Here is a 14,424-nt window from a genome sequence, read left to right as displayed (position 1 = left end):
GAGGTGATGTATATGTTTCTGGGGCAGTAGAATGCCCCCACCCCATTCGGACCCCGCCTAGCCCCTGAGGCGCGCTCCGTTTCTGCTCTTCTCTTGCCTGCCTCCTACCCACCGCCCCCAGTCCCAACCCACTGGTTAGCCTGACCACCTTGCCGCACAGCACACCAGTCTGGCGCGCTCACCCGCCACCCCACCGCGAAGGGGTCCTCTCCCACCGTCTTCCTCGCCCCACAGCCCACTCACACACCCCGCCCTTCCCCCCAGCCTGCCGGCTCGGACCCCTCTCCCCGCCACCTTCCCCTTGTATCCCAGGCCCGACTGTCACATGTCCTGCCCGGAAGTCTCACTTCCGCCAGTGCTCCTCAGACGCACTCCTACTCCAGGCCCACCCCGGCCCCTGATCTGACCCACCCGTACACACGTGCCGGGCCAGGTGCTGCCACCACCCCCAAGCTTCTGCTGAGCCCCTGCCTGAGTGGCCAGCCGCTCTCCCGGGCCAGGTCCCCGCCAGCCCAACACCTCCCGCTCCTGCCCGCGCTCCACCCAGACACCCCAGGCCCTTCCTCGCACCTCCCAGCACGCGGCCCACCGCCGCCCTCTCTCCATGGGGTCCTTCTGCTCCGTTCCCTAACCCGCGTGGGGTGGCCACCGACCGCGGCCACAAACACCTTCATCCCACACTGTCAGCCACCCCCACGGCACCGGCAAGGGCGTTCAGGAAACCTGCTGCGGTGGTGCGAAGCACCCGTCTGCCCACCGGTGCTCCTTTCCACAGGGGATCCGGCTTTGTTAGAAGGCACCGCGTGTGACACCGCCGTCGCCGTCGGCGCTGCCGCCGCTGTCGCCGTGGGGGAAAAGCAGTGCTGATGGAGAGTCCAGACACAGGCGGGGGCGTTTGCTCGTGGCCACGGCCACGGCGGCGAGAGGCGCGGCCCCGGCCACTCGTGTTTGGGGCTGAGGCAAGCGTCCGAAAAGGAAGACACGGGACGTCGAAGGCCTCGAGTGGGCGCGTGCCAGTGCGGCCAAAAGGTTTGGCCGGGGAGGGAGGGTGGAGGTTGCCTGGCAGGGCTTGGGCTGGAGGTGCAGGGCACCGGGCGGCTCTTGTCGGGGCGCCGAGGCCGCGGAGCAAGCGTGGCCTAAAAGTGGGATGTGGACGGTGGGAGGTAGAGAGGCAGAAGAAAGGCTTCCCTGACCGGGAATCGAACCCGGGCCGCGGCGGTGAGAGCGCCGAATCCTAACCACTAGACCACCAGGGAGCGTCAGGCTCTACCACTGCTCCTGCTGGACCCATAGCACCCGCTCGGCGCCACCTTGGCGCCAAGACCCGGCCTTTCCAAGTCCAGCCACGCGCCGCCCCTGGCAATCCACGTGTCCTACCGTCCTTCCTGCTTGCAGCGCCCTCAGAACACTGCGCGCCTGCTTCTCGCACACACAAGAAAAGCCGCTGGGGCCAGCTAGCTCCCTGCTCCCAGCTCTCCCTCACAGGCCCCCGGCCGGCCGGCCGCCCGTGGAGCTCGGTAAAAGGTCAGCCCGCTGCGTTGGCCGGGAATCGAACCCGGGTCAACTGCTTGGAAGGCAGCTATGCTCACCACTATACCACCAACGCTGCACAGCCCGGGCCGCCCCGAGACGCCGGCACCGGGCTCGCCCGAGCGCACTCTCGTCGCCGCCGCCTTCTCCTCCTCCTCCTCCTCCTCCTCCTTCTCTTCCTCCTCCTACTCCCCTTTCTCTTCCTCGTCCTCCTCCTCGTCCTCCTCCTCCTCCTCCTCAGCCGCCGCCGCCGCAGCCGCCGCTTGGAGCAGCCCTGCCCCGACGCCCCGCCGGCCGGCAGCTCTGTGACGTCACAGGCGCCACCAAGGCTCCCCGGCGCCCCACCCGCGCCAGCCCTACGAAGCTGCCCTCGGCCACCGGCCCGACCGCCTCAGGGGGGCGCTCTCGCTGCCTTGCTGCTCCAGGGCCCTCCGCTCCACGCCGCGGCCCGCCCCCGCCCCCGGGGCACGCGTCTTCCAGCCCCCGGCTCGCCAAAGCCCTTCTCCACCGGGCGCTGGGCCAGGCCACTCCCCGCACCGACAGGGGGACGGCACTCATCCGCCTCCCACCCGTCCCGGCAGCTGTGCACCTATGCCGCTGTGCATAGCTGCGCAGCTGTGCGTCGCGACGCAAGGAGCCCCCTGAGACAGCCACTTGGGGCGGGCCGCAATGTCATCGGGCGCTTGTGGGGTCCAGAGGAGGCCGTCGCTCGGCCCTGGCGACTGAGCGCCCGGCGAGGAGGAAGGGCTGGGTGGCTGCAGGGGGGCGAGGGTGGGCAGGCTGGGCACGCGCTGGCGCCCTGCGCCTCGCTGGAGGGCGGAGGGCGGAGGGAGGAGAAGAAGGGCCCTTGGGAGCCAGGCGGCAGGACAGAGAGCGGCGCCAGCCACCAAAAGAGGGCGTGTTGCCTCCCCGTCGGGGAATCGAACCCCGGTCTCCCGCGTGACAGGCGGGGATACTCACCACTATACTAACGAGGACGGCGGCCACCGCCCCCGCGCCCGGCCGCTCTCGGGCTGCCTGCCGACGCCTCCCCCTGCCCTCCGGCCCCCTGCCCACCACGGGCGCCCGGCTCGTGCCCGACCCGACCCGACCCAACGCCACACCAACCGCGTCCTCCAAAGCAGCAGCCCCCGACCCCGACAGGGACCCGGACCCGCGTGGCCCTGAAAACTCCGAGTGCGCGCTGCCTACTGCCTCCGACGCGGGGATCGCGCCGGGTGGAGGGGGCCCGAGACGGAAAGCAAGGCTGCGAGGAGGGGGTGGGCGCGCGCCGGGCCATGGCCGGCGAGGAGACGCGCGGGTGGGGGTCGGCGGCAGGGGCTGGCCCGACGCGGCCCGGCTGCGTCCGGGGCCAGGGGTGGGCGAGGGCGCCACCGCGGCGCAGCCAGGCGCGTCGTCTGGCCGTGCTCCCCGTCGGCCGCCGCGCGCCCGTTCTGTCGCTCACCCAGACGGCCGCGCGCCTGGCGCGGAGCACCGCGCCCCGCCAAGGGCACCGGGGTTCGCGTCGCGTCGGGTCCCAGCCAGCCCAGCGGCCACGCGCACGCCCAGGCCCGCCGTCAGGATGGCCGAGCGGTCTAAGGCGCTGCGTTCAGGTCGCAGTCTCCCCTGGAGGCGTGGGTTCGAATCCCACTCCTGACAAGCCAGCCTTTTGGCCCGCCCGACAAACGCACCCGGCCCTATGGCAGCGCTTTACTGCCTTCCAGTCCGTTCGCGCCCTGCACTCTTGCGGCCTCTCCAAACTCCGGCCCGGACATCCACGCCTCTCAGACGCGGGACCTTCTCAGCCACGGCCGCGGGCCTGGCAGAAACGGCGCACTAGGAACCCTCCGGCGACTGGCTTTCCGGACAAACGCCCTCCCCAGGGGCCAGCTCCTAAGCCCCCTCCTACCTGCACCCCCACCAGAAAAACCTTCAGTCCTTCGCAGCCCATCTTTCCTCACCTGCTTGCGGCTGCTGCTGCTGCTGCTGGTTTTCCTGCCTGCCTGCCTGCCTGCCTGCCTGCCTGCCTGCCTGCCTTCGTCCCTCCCTCCCACTCCCACTCCCACGCTCCACCCCGCCCCCACCGCCACACGCAGAACGGCCGCGTGTGGAAAGCCCGTCCACGCCTGGCCCGCCCTCCGACTTCGGCCCGGTGAACAGCGGACTCGCTCTCACAGCCTTTCTTCCACTTCCGCCACCAGCAGCTCTCCCTCTTTCCAACATCCTGTCCTTCCCGCCAGCCCCAACGGCCCGCCTGCCCATTCCATTCCCTCCACAGCCACACCGTCTTGCCGGCCTGTGGTGCGTGCCCTCGGTGCTTTTTCGCCTTGGGACCTTGGCCGGACCACACCTGCCTACCTGCCTGCCTGCCTGCCTGCCTGCCGGGCCGCGTGCAGCCCAGCCTCCTGCTGGCCAGCCAACAGGGGGCCCTCCCTGCACGGGGCCTGGCGCAGGAGTCGCTCCCGGGAACGGTGCTCCAGTGAGTAGTGAGCGGAAGCCCTGGATGCCCTGTCACCCACCACAGACGTCCGGCCCCCAGCCCGGGCCACCCACCTCGGCGCCACAGCGCAAGTCCCTCGGGGAAGCCGCTGCTCCGGCCGGACCCAACCACACCCTGGCGCGCTCCCTCCCTCACCGGGCTGTCCGCGAGCCAGCAGCCAGTCTGCCCAAGTGCTTCTCCTCACAACCAACGCAGCAGAGCGGGACCCCGCGGGAGAGGGGTGGGCCAGAGCGCAGAAGCGAGGCTCAGACACCTTTGGTCTTGTGGCCTGAGCGCCGCTCGGCGACGGCGGCGGCGGCGGCGGCGGCGGCGGCGGCGGTGCCCGGTGTCCATCTCCCACGCTCGCGGTCCCTGCACAGCCCCGAGCTCCGATCCCTGCCCCCGCCCGCCCTCGCACGCCCCGCACCAGCAAGAAAGCCAGCCGCCAGAGGGGCTGTGCGTCGGGGCCGGGCGGCTGCTGAGAGGAACGTCGGCGCTCAGCCGCAGCGGCCACGCCTCGCCTGCCCTGACTGGGATTCGGGCGCGGGCCAGGCCGCTTCGGCTCCTGGCTTCCTCTGGCGACACCGACAGTCTCGCGGCGGCCGTGGACGGCAGAGAAAGCGCGGGACGGGCCGAGCACGCCTGCGTCCCTCCGTCCCTCGTCCCTCGGTGCTTCCGACCGCCTCGCGCCCTGGGGTCGCCAGCGTGCCCGGAGCCTCTCATTCAGGTGGCCCGTCGGCCTCCTGCTCAAATGGAGCACATGCCCACGGGGCGAGCAGTGACCAGGGTCCGGCGGTTGGCGGCGAGCGCCGCTGGGGCAGCGCCGGGCGCCGGCGGCCATCGGTGCATGGGTGGTTCAGTGGTAGAATTCTCGCCTGCCACGCGGGAGGCCCGGGTTCGATTCCCGGCCCATGCAGCCGCAGCGTCCCCTTTTGGTTCCCGCAGCCCCACAGCGGAGCTGGGCTTCCCCGCTGCCACACTCAAGGCACCGGTCCTGCAACAGCTCGCTCACCACCGCACCTTCCGGCCCCTGTCCTTCCCACGCAGACGCCCCCACCCCACACACACCCGGGAGCCACGCCTCCAGGACCTGACACCTTGCGGGCTCAGCCACTCTTACGCCCAGACCCCTTCCTTGTCCTTGCTCTCGTCCTTACCCCGACCCCGCTTGTGTCACGCTTCTCGCTGTAAGGAACACCCCACACTGGCACCCGCACAGCCCAACCTCTTCACCTTTCGCCACGTTTCCAAGCTCTCTGCCTCACTCTGCCCGCACTGCGAAAGTTATACTATGTTTGCACAACCAGGAGCAAGGAAGTTGCCACCTCTGGGAGTGATACATCCCATTTTCCTGGAGAGTCCCCAAAGCGTCCACTTGCACGAGGAGTTCAAAAAGAAGTCCACACTATCATCGCAGACTGCACTCTAGATTCATGTTCTGACCCTCGACAGAAATACGTTTCCAACACCGGCCCGCTCCTCCACCACTACTGCCACCACCACCATCAGCACGACAAACACCACCCCCTCCCCTGAACCTCTGCTCCCACCAACAGCGTCAGCCCTCGGGACAGCACCACCGGCACCACCACCTCAGCCTCCACCCTACTCCCACAGACACCCCCATCCCACCCCCTATCTCCCCACTTTTCCCCCGATCCTTTCCAAATCCTACGTTGTCAAGGATCCTGCCCTTGCCTCTGTCCCGTTGCCCTCCTTTTTTCCCCCTTCGTCTTCGTCTCCTTTTCGTAGCAGTACGGTTGATTTACAATACTGGGTTACTTTCAGGTGTACAGCCAAGTGATTCAGTTATATGTCCTTTTCCAGGTTATTTTCCATTATACGTTATCACGACATATGAATACAGTTCCCTGTGCTGTACGGCAAATCCTTGTTGCTTCTGTGCTTTATGTATAGTATTTCCCCTCTGTTAATCGCAGCTCCGGATTCTTCCCTGCCCTACACTTTCCCCTTGGGTAACGAACAGTGTGTTTTCCATGTCTGTGAGTCCGTTGCTCTTTGGCACATACATCCGTTTGTAGTACGGTTTAGATTCCACATATCTTTGTGCTTCTCTGCCTGACTTACGTCGCTAAGTGGAGTATACTCTAGGTCCATCCTTATCGGTGCAAATGGCAATATCTCACTCTTTTGTATGGCTGAGTAATATTCCACAGTACATACGTACCACGTCTTCCTGTGCCAGCCATCGGTTGATGGGCACTTGGGTTTTGTCCATGTCTTGGCTGTGGCCCGTAGTGCTGCTGTGAACGTGGGGGTGCATGGATCTCTGCAAATGACAGTTTCTCTCCTTTGCCGATGTGTACCCACGATGGGGAGGGCTGGATCATATGGGAGCTCGTATTCCACCTATTTATTTAGTGTGTTGTTTTTATTTATGCATTTAATATTTACTTATTCATTTACTTATAAGAACTAGTAGCTGTAATTTTGGAAGAAAAGTTGATTAACGATATTGAGTTAGTTTCAGGTGCACAGCAAAGCGGATACTGTCTTCCATGTCTAATATTGTTTCAGATTGCTTTCCATTACAGTTTACTACAGGATATTGAATATCATTCCCGGTGTTATTCTGGAAATCCTTGTTGCTTATGTCTTTTATATGAAGTACGGTGTATCTGTTCATCGCAGCTCCTAATTTATGCCTCCACCCCTCCCGTTCTCCTCGGGGAACCATCAGTGTGTTTCCTATGTCTGTGAGTCTGTTTCTCTTTTGCACATACCTTCTTTTCTATTATGTTTTAGATTCCACGTATGTTTGTGCTTCTCTGTCAGACTTACTTCGCTAAGTGTAATGTTCTCTAGGACCATCCTTATTGTGGCAAATGGCAATATTTCGTTTTCTGAAATGGCTGAGTAATATTCCACAGTACATATATACCGCATCTTTTCCTGTCAGCCAACTGTTGACGGGCACATGGGTTTTTTCTATGTCTTGGCTGCGGCACACAGTGCTGCTGCAAACACGGGGGTGCGTGGATCTCTTCAAACAACAGTTTTTCTCTTTGGCGGATGTGTACCCACGACGGGGATTGCTGGATCATCTGATGGCTCATGTTTCTCCTGTTTATTTTGGTCGTTGTTTTTATTTATTTACTTACTTACTTACTTATAAGTACTAGTACTCGTGGTTTAAGAAGAAGAGTTGATTAACAATATTGAGTTAGTTTCAGGTGTACAGCAAGGGGGATACTGTTTTCCATGTCTAATATTGTTTCAGATTGATTTCCACTACAGGTTATTGCAGGATATTGACTATCACTCCCTGCGTTATTCTGGAAATCCTTGTTGCTTATCTCCTTTATATGAAGTACTGTGTATCTGTTCATCGAGCTCCTAATTTATCCCTCCACCCCTCCTTTTTACCTCGGGTAACCATCACTGTGTCTTCTAGGTCTGTGAGTCTGTTTCTGTTTTGCACATAGATTCATTGGTAGTACTTTTTAGATTCCACATATCTTTGTGCTTCTCTGTCGGACCTACTTCACTAAGTGTAATATTCTCTGGGAGCATTCTTGTTGTGGCAAATGGCAATATTTCATTCTTTTTTATTAATGGCTGAGTAATATCCCATAGTACATATATACCACCTCTTCTTGTACTAGCCACCCGTTGACGGGCACTTGGGTTTTTTTCCCGTGTCTTGGCTACTGCAAATAGTGCCGCTGTGAACGTGGAGGTGCTTGTGCCTTTTTGCACTCTTGTTTCGTCATTGCCGGGTACGTACCCAGGAGTGGGATTGCTGGATCATAGGGGACCTCTCCTTTGGCCTCTTTCAACCTCAACCCCTCCTCCCCCCACCCCCGCCGCCACACACACCTGAGACCGGATGGTTTCTCCCGATGAGAGGTGATGTATATGTCTCTGGGGCAGTAGAATGCCCCCACCCCATTCGGACCCCGCCTAGCCCCTGAGGCGCGCTCCGTTTCTGCTCTTCTCTTGCCTGCCTCCTACCCACCGCCCCCAGTCCCAACCCACTGGTTAGCCTGACCACCTTGCCGCACAGCACACCAGTCTGGCGCGCTCACCCGCCACCCCACCGCGAAGGGGTCCTCTCCCACCGTCTTCCTCGCCCCACAGCCCACTCACACACCCCGCCCTTCCCCCCAGCCTGCCGGCTCGGACCCCTCTCCCCGCCACCTTCCCCTTGTATCCCAGGCCCGACTGTCACATGTCCTGCCCGGAAGTCTCACTTCCGCCAGTGCTCCTCAGACGCACTCCTACTCCAGGCCCACCCCGGCCCCTGATCTGACCCACCCGTACACACGTGCCGGGCCAGGTGCTGCCACCACCCCCAAGCTTCTGCTGAGCCCCTGCCTGAGTGGCCAGCCGCTCTCCCGGGCCAGGTCCCCGCCAGCCCAACACCTCCCGCTCCTGCCCGCGCTCCACCCAGACACCCCAGGCCCTTCCTCGCACCTCCCAGCACGCGGCCCACCGCCGCCCTCTCTCCATGGGGTCCTTCTGCTCCGTTCCCTAACCCGCGTGGGGTGGCCACCGACCGCGGCCACAAACACCTTCATCCCACACTGTCAGCCACCCCCACGGCACCGGCAAGGGCGTTCAGGAAACCTGCTGCGGTGGTGCGAAGCACCCGTCTGCCCACCGGTGCTCCTTTCCACAGGGGATCCGGCTTTGTTAGAAGGCACCGCGTGTGACACCGCCGTCGCCGTCGGCGCTGCCGCCGCTGTCGCCGTGGGGGAAAAGCAGTGCTGATGGAGAGTCCAGACACAGGCGGGGGCGTTTGCTCGTGGCCACGGCCACGGCGGCGAGAGGCGCGGCCCCGGCCACTCGTGTTTGGGGCTGAGGCAAGCGTCCGAAAAGGAAGACACGGGACGTCGAAGGCCTCGAGTGGGCGCGCGCCAGTGCGGCCAAAAGGTTTGGCCGGGGAGGGAGGGTGGAGGTTGCCTGGCAGGGCTTGGGCTGGAGGTGCAGGGCACCGGGCGGCTCTTGTCGGGGCGCCGAGGCCGCGGAGCAAGCGTGGCCTAAAAGTGGGATGTGGACGGTGGGAGGTAGAGAGGCAGAAGAAAGGCTTCCCTGACCGGGAATCGAACCCGGGCCGCGGCGGTGAGAGCGCCGAATCCTAACCACTAGACCACCAGGGAGCGTCAGGCTCTACCACTGCTCCTGCTGGACCCATAGCACCCGCTCGGCGCCACCTTGGCGCCAAGACCCGGCCTTTCCAAGTCCAGCCACGCGCCGCCCCTGGCAATCCACGTGTCCTACCGTCCTTCCTGCTTGCAGCGCCCTCAGAACACTGCGCGCCTGCTTCTCGCACACACAAGAAAAGCCGCTGGGGCCAGCTAGCTCCCTGCTCCCAGCTCTCCCTCACAGGCCCCCGGCCGGCCGGCCGCCCGTGGAGCTCGGTAAAAGGTCAGCCCGCTGCGTTGGCCGGGAATCGAACCCGGGTCAACTGCTTGGAAGGCAGCTATGCTCACCACTATACCACCAACGCTGCACAGCCCGGGCCGCCCCGAGACGCCGGCACCGGGCTCGCCCGAGCGCACTCTCGTCGCCGCCGCCTTCTCCTCCTCCTCCTCCTCCTCCTCCTCCTCCTCCTCCTTCTCTTCCTCCTCCTACTCCCCTTTCTCTTCCTCGTCCTCCTCCTCGTCCTCCTCCTCCTCCTCCTCCTCCTCCTCAGCCGCCGCCGCCGCCGCAGCCGCCGCTTGGAGCAGCCCTGCCCCGACGCCCCGCCGGCCGGCAGCTCTGTGACGTCACAGGCGCCACCAAGGCTCCCCGGCGCCCCACCCGCGCCAGCCCTACGAAGCTGCCCTCGGCCACCGGCCCGACCGCCTCAGGGGGGCGCTCTCGCTGCCTTGCTGCTCCAGGGCCCTCCGCTCCACGCCGCGGCCCGCCCCCGCCCCCGGGGCACGCGTCTTCCAGCCCCCGGCTCGCCAAAGCCCTTCTCCACCGGGCGCTGGGCCAGGCCACTCCCCGCACCGACAGGGGGACGGCACTCATCCGCCTCCCACCCGTCCCGGCAGCTGTGCACCTATGCCGCTGTGCATAGCTGCGCAGCTGTGCGTCGCGACGCAAGGAGCCCCCTGAGACAGCCACTTGGGGCGGGCCGCAATGTCATCGGGCGCTTGTGGGGTCCAGAGGAGGCCGTCGCTCGGCCCTGGCGACTGAGCGCCCGGCGAGGAGGAAGGGCTGGGTGGCTGCAGGGGGGCGAGGGTGGGCAGGCTGGGCACGCGCTGGCGCCCTGCGCCTCGCTGGAGGGCGGAGGGCGGAGGGAGGAGAAGAAGGGCCCTTGGGAGCCAGGCGGCAGGACAGAGAGCGGCGCCAGCCACCAAAAGAGGGCGTGTTGCCTCCCCGTCGGGGAATCGAACCCCGGTCTCCCGCGTGACAGGCGGGGATACTCACCACTATACTAACGAGGACGGCGGCCACCGCCCCCGCGCCCGGCCGCTCTCGGGCTGCCTGCCGACGCCTCCCCCTGCCCTCCGGCCCCCTGCCCACCACGGGCGCCCGGCTCGTGCCCGACCCGACCCGACCCAACGCCACACCAACCGCGTCCTCCAAAGCAGCAGCCCCCGACCCCGACAGGGACCCGGACCCGCGTGGCCCTGAAAACTCCGAGTGCGCGCTGCCTACTGCCTCCGACGCGGGGATCGCGCCGGGTGGAGGGGGCCCGAGACGGAAAGCAAGGCTGCGAGGAGGGGGTGGGCGCGCGCCGGGCCATGGCCGGCGAGGAGACGCGCGGGTGGGGGTCGGCGGCAGGGGCTGGCCCGACGCGGCCCGGCTGCGTCCGGGGCCAGGGGTGGGCGAGGGCGCCACCGCGGCGCAGCCAGGCGCGTCGTCTGGCCGTGCTCCCCGTCGGCCGCCGCGCGCCCGTTCTGTCGCTCACCCAGACGGCCGCGCGCCTGGCGCGGAGCACCGCGCCCCGCCAAGGGCACCGGGGTTCGCGTCGCGTCGGGTCCCAGCCAGCCCAGCGGCCACGCGCACGCCCAGGCCCGCCGTCAGGATGGCCGAGCGGTCTAAGGCGCTGCGTTCAGGTCGCAGTCTCCCCTGGAGGCGTGGGTTCGAATCCCACTCCTGACAAGCCAGCCTTTTGGCCCGCCCGACAAACGCACCCGGCCCTATGGCAGCGCTTTACTGCCTTCCAGTCCGTTCGCGCCCTGCACTCTTGCGGCCTCTCCAAACTCCGGCCCGGACATCCACGCCTCTCAGACGCGGGACCTTCTCAGCCACGGCCGCGGGCCTGGCAGAAACGGCGCACTAGGAACCCTCCGGCGACTGGCTTTCCGGACAAACGCCCTCCCCAGGGGCCAGCTCCTAAGCCCCCTCCTACCTGCACCCCCACCAGAAAAACCTTCAGTCCTTCGCAGCCCATCTTTCCTCACCTGCTTGCGGCTGCTGCTGCTGCTGCTGCTTTTCCTGCCTGCCTGCCTGCCTGCCTGCCTGCCTGCCTGCCTTCGTCCCTCCCTCCCACTCCCACTCCCACGCTCCACCCCGCCCCCACCGCCACACGCAGAACGGCCGCGTGTGGAAAGCCCGTCCACGCCTGGCCCGCCCTCCGACTTCGGCCCGGTGAACAGCGGACTCGCTCTCACAGCCTTTCTTCCACTTCCGCCACCAGCAGCTCTCCCTCTTTCCAACATCCTGTCCTTCCCGCCAGCCCCAACGGCCCGCCTGCCCATTCCATTCCCTCCACAGCCACACCGTCTTGCCGGCCTGTGGTGCGTGCCCTCGGTGCTTTTTCGCCTTGGGACCTTGGCCGGACCACACCTGCCTACCTGCCTGCCTGCCTGCCTGCCTGCCGGGCCGCGTGCAGCCCAGCCTCCTGCTGGCCAGCCAACAGGGGGCCCTCCCTGCACGGGGCCTGGCGCAGGAGTCGCTCCCGGGAACGGTGCTCCAGTGAGTAGTGAGCGGAAGCCCTGGATGCCCTGTCACCCACCACAGACGTCCGGCCCCCAGCCCGGGCCACCCACCTCGGCGCCACAGCGCAAGTCCCTCGGGGAAGCCGCTGCTCCGGCCGGACCCAACCACACCCTGGCGCGCTCCCTCCCTCACCGGGCTGTCCGCGAGCCAGCAGCCAGTCTGCCCAAGTGCTTCTCCTCACAACCAACGCAGCAGAGCGGGACCCCGCGGGAGAGGGGTGGGCCAGAGCGCAGAAGCGAGGCTCAGACACCTTTGGTCTTGTGGCCTGAGCGCCGCTCGGCGACGGCGGCGGCGGCGGCGGCGGCGGCGGCGGCGGTGCCCGGTGTCCATCTCCCACGCTCGCGGTCCCTGCACAGCCCCGAGCTCCGATCCCTGCCCCCGCCCGCCCTCGCACGCCCCGCACCAGCAAGAAAGCCAGCCGCCAGAGGGGCTGTGCGTCGGGGCCGGGCGGCTGCTGAGAGGAACGTCGGCGCTCAGCCGCAGCGGCCACGCCTCGCCTGCCCTGACTGGGATTCGGGCGCGGGCCAGGCCGCTTCGGCTCCTGGCTTCCTCTGGCGACACCGACAGTCTCGCGGCGGCCGTGGACGGCAGAGAAAGCGCGGGACGGGCCGAGCACGCCTGCGTCCCTCCGTCCCTCGTCCCTCGGTGCTTCCGACCGCCTCGCGCCCTGGGGTCGCCAGCGTGCCCGGAGCCTCTCATTCAGGTGGCCCGTCGGCCTCCTGCTCAAATGGAGCACATGCCCACGGGGCGAGCAGTGACCAGGGTCCGGCGGTTGGCGGCGAGCGCCGCTGGGGCAGCGCCGGGCGCCGGCGGCCATCGGTGCATGGGTGGTTCAGTGGTAGAATTCTCGCCTGCCACGCGGGAGGCCCGGGTTCGGTTCCCGGCCCATGCAGCCGCAGCGTCCCCTTTTGGTTCCCGCAGCCCCACAGCGGAGCTGGGCTTCCCCGCTGCCACACTCAAGGCACCGGTCCTGCAACAGCTCGCTCACCACCGCACCTTCCGGCCCCTGTCCTTCCCACGCAGACGCCCCCACCCCACACACACCCGGGAGCCACGCCTCCAGGACCTGACACCTTGCGGGCTCAGCCACTCTTACGCCCAGACCCCTTCCTTGTCCTTGCTCTCGTCCTTACCCCGACCCCGCTTGTGTCACGCTTCTCGCTGTAAGGAACACCCCACACTGGCACCCGCACAGCCCAACCTCTTCACCTTTCGCCACGTTTCCAAGCTCTCTGCCTCACTCTGCCCGCACTGCGAAAGTTATACTATGTTTGCACAACCAGGAGCAAGGAAGTTGCCACCTCTGGGAGTGATACATCCCATTTTCCTGGAGAGTCCCCAAAGCGTCCACTTGCACGAGGAGTTCAAAAAGAAGTCCACACTATCATCGCAGACTGCACTCTAGATTCATGTTCTGACCCTCGACAGAAATACGTTTCCAACACCGGCCCGCTCCTCCACCACTACTGCCACCACCACCATCAGCACGACAAACACCACCCCCTCCCCTGAACCTCTGCTCCCACCAACAGCGTCAGCCCTCGGGACAGCACCACCGGCACCACCACCTCAGCCTCCACCCTACTCCCACAGACACCCCCATCCCACCCCCTATCTCCCCACTTTTCCCCCGATCCTTTCCAAATCCTACGTTGTCAAGGATCCTGCCCTTGCCTCTGTCCCGTTGCCCTCCTTTTTTCCCCCTTCGTCTTCGTCTCCTTTTCGTAGCAGTACGGTTGATTTACAATACTGGGTTACTTTCAGGTGTACAGCCAAGTGATTCAGTTATATGTCCTTTTCCAGGTTATTTTCCATTATACGTTATCACGACATATGAATACAGTTCCCTGTGCTGTACGGCAAATCCTTGTTGCTTCTGTGCTTTATGTATAGTATTTCCCCTCTGTTAATCGCAGCTCCGGATTCTTCCCTGCCCTACACTTTCCCCTTGGGTAACGAACAGTGTGTTTTCCATGTCTGTGAGTCCGTTGCTCTTTGGCACATACATCCGTTTGTAGTACGGTTTAGATTCCACATATCTTTGTGCTTCTCTGCCTGACTTACGTCGCTAAGTGGAGTATACTCTAGGTCCATCCTTATCGGTGCAAATGGCAATATCTCACTCTTTTGTATGGCTGAGTAATATTCCACAGTACATACGTACCACGTCTTCCTGTGCCAGCCATCGGTTGATGGGCACTTGGGTTTTGTCCATGTCTTGGCTGTGGCCCGTAGTGCTGCTGTGAACGTGGGGGTGCATGGATCTCTGCAAATGACAGTTTCTCTCCTTTGCCGATGTGTACCCACGATGGGGAGGGCTGGATCATATGGGAGCTCGTATTCCACCTATTTATTTAGTGTGTTGTTTTTATTTATGCATTTAATATTTACTTATTCATTTACTTATAAGAACTAGTAGCTGTAATTTTGGAAGAAAAGTTGATTAACGATATTGAGTTAGTTTCAGGTGCACAGCAAAGCGGATACTGTCTTCCATGTCTAATATTGTTTCAGATTGCTTTCCATTACAGTTTACT

General features: G+C 64.2%; 9 non-coding genes across 9 annotated transcripts; 3 read left to right on the top strand and 6 right to left on the bottom strand.

Moving 5' to 3' along the window:
* Positions 1-1,184: 1,184 nt before the first annotated feature.
* On the bottom strand, positions 1,185-1,256 carry TRNAE-CUC (transfer RNA glutamic acid (anticodon CUC)). The gene has a single exon. It is a non-coding gene; the product is annotated as a tRNA-Glu (tRNA).
* A 278-nt stretch (positions 1,257-1,534) lies between these two features.
* Positions 1,535-1,606, bottom strand: TRNAG-UCC (transfer RNA glycine (anticodon UCC)). The gene has a single exon. It is a non-coding gene; the product is annotated as a tRNA-Gly (tRNA).
* Positions 1,607-2,435: 829 nt separating this feature from the next.
* TRNAD-GUC (transfer RNA aspartic acid (anticodon GUC)) lies at positions 2,436-2,507 on the bottom strand. The gene has a single exon. It is a non-coding gene; the product is annotated as a tRNA-Asp (tRNA).
* A 578-nt stretch (positions 2,508-3,085) lies between these two features.
* TRNAL-CAG (transfer RNA leucine (anticodon CAG)) lies at positions 3,086-3,168 on the top strand. The gene has a single exon. It is a non-coding gene; the product is annotated as a tRNA-Leu (tRNA).
* Positions 3,169-4,833: 1,665 nt separating this feature from the next.
* Positions 4,834-4,904, top strand: TRNAG-GCC (transfer RNA glycine (anticodon GCC)). The gene has a single exon. It is a non-coding gene; the product is annotated as a tRNA-Gly (tRNA).
* Positions 4,905-9,039: 4,135 nt separating this feature from the next.
* On the bottom strand, positions 9,040-9,111 carry TRNAE-CUC (transfer RNA glutamic acid (anticodon CUC)). Its single transcript has one exon. It is a non-coding gene; the product is annotated as a tRNA-Glu (tRNA).
* A 278-nt stretch (positions 9,112-9,389) lies between these two features.
* On the bottom strand, positions 9,390-9,461 carry TRNAG-UCC (transfer RNA glycine (anticodon UCC)). The gene has a single exon. It is a non-coding gene; the product is annotated as a tRNA-Gly (tRNA).
* An 853-nt stretch (positions 9,462-10,314) lies between these two features.
* On the bottom strand, positions 10,315-10,386 carry TRNAD-GUC (transfer RNA aspartic acid (anticodon GUC)). Its single transcript has one exon. It is a non-coding gene; the product is annotated as a tRNA-Asp (tRNA).
* A 578-nt stretch (positions 10,387-10,964) lies between these two features.
* Positions 10,965-11,047, top strand: TRNAL-CAG (transfer RNA leucine (anticodon CAG)). Its single transcript has one exon. It is a non-coding gene; the product is annotated as a tRNA-Leu (tRNA).
* Positions 11,048-14,424: the final 3,377 nt, after the last annotated feature.

The sequence above is a fragment of the Eubalaena glacialis genome, unplaced genomic scaffold, assembly GCF_028564815.1.
Source record: "Eubalaena glacialis isolate mEubGla1 unplaced genomic scaffold, mEubGla1.1.hap2.+ XY scaffold_353, whole genome shotgun sequence".
NCBI lineage: Eukaryota > Metazoa > Chordata > Mammalia > Artiodactyla > Balaenidae > Eubalaena > Eubalaena glacialis.
This window is presented reverse-complemented; position numbering and strand designations above follow the sequence as displayed.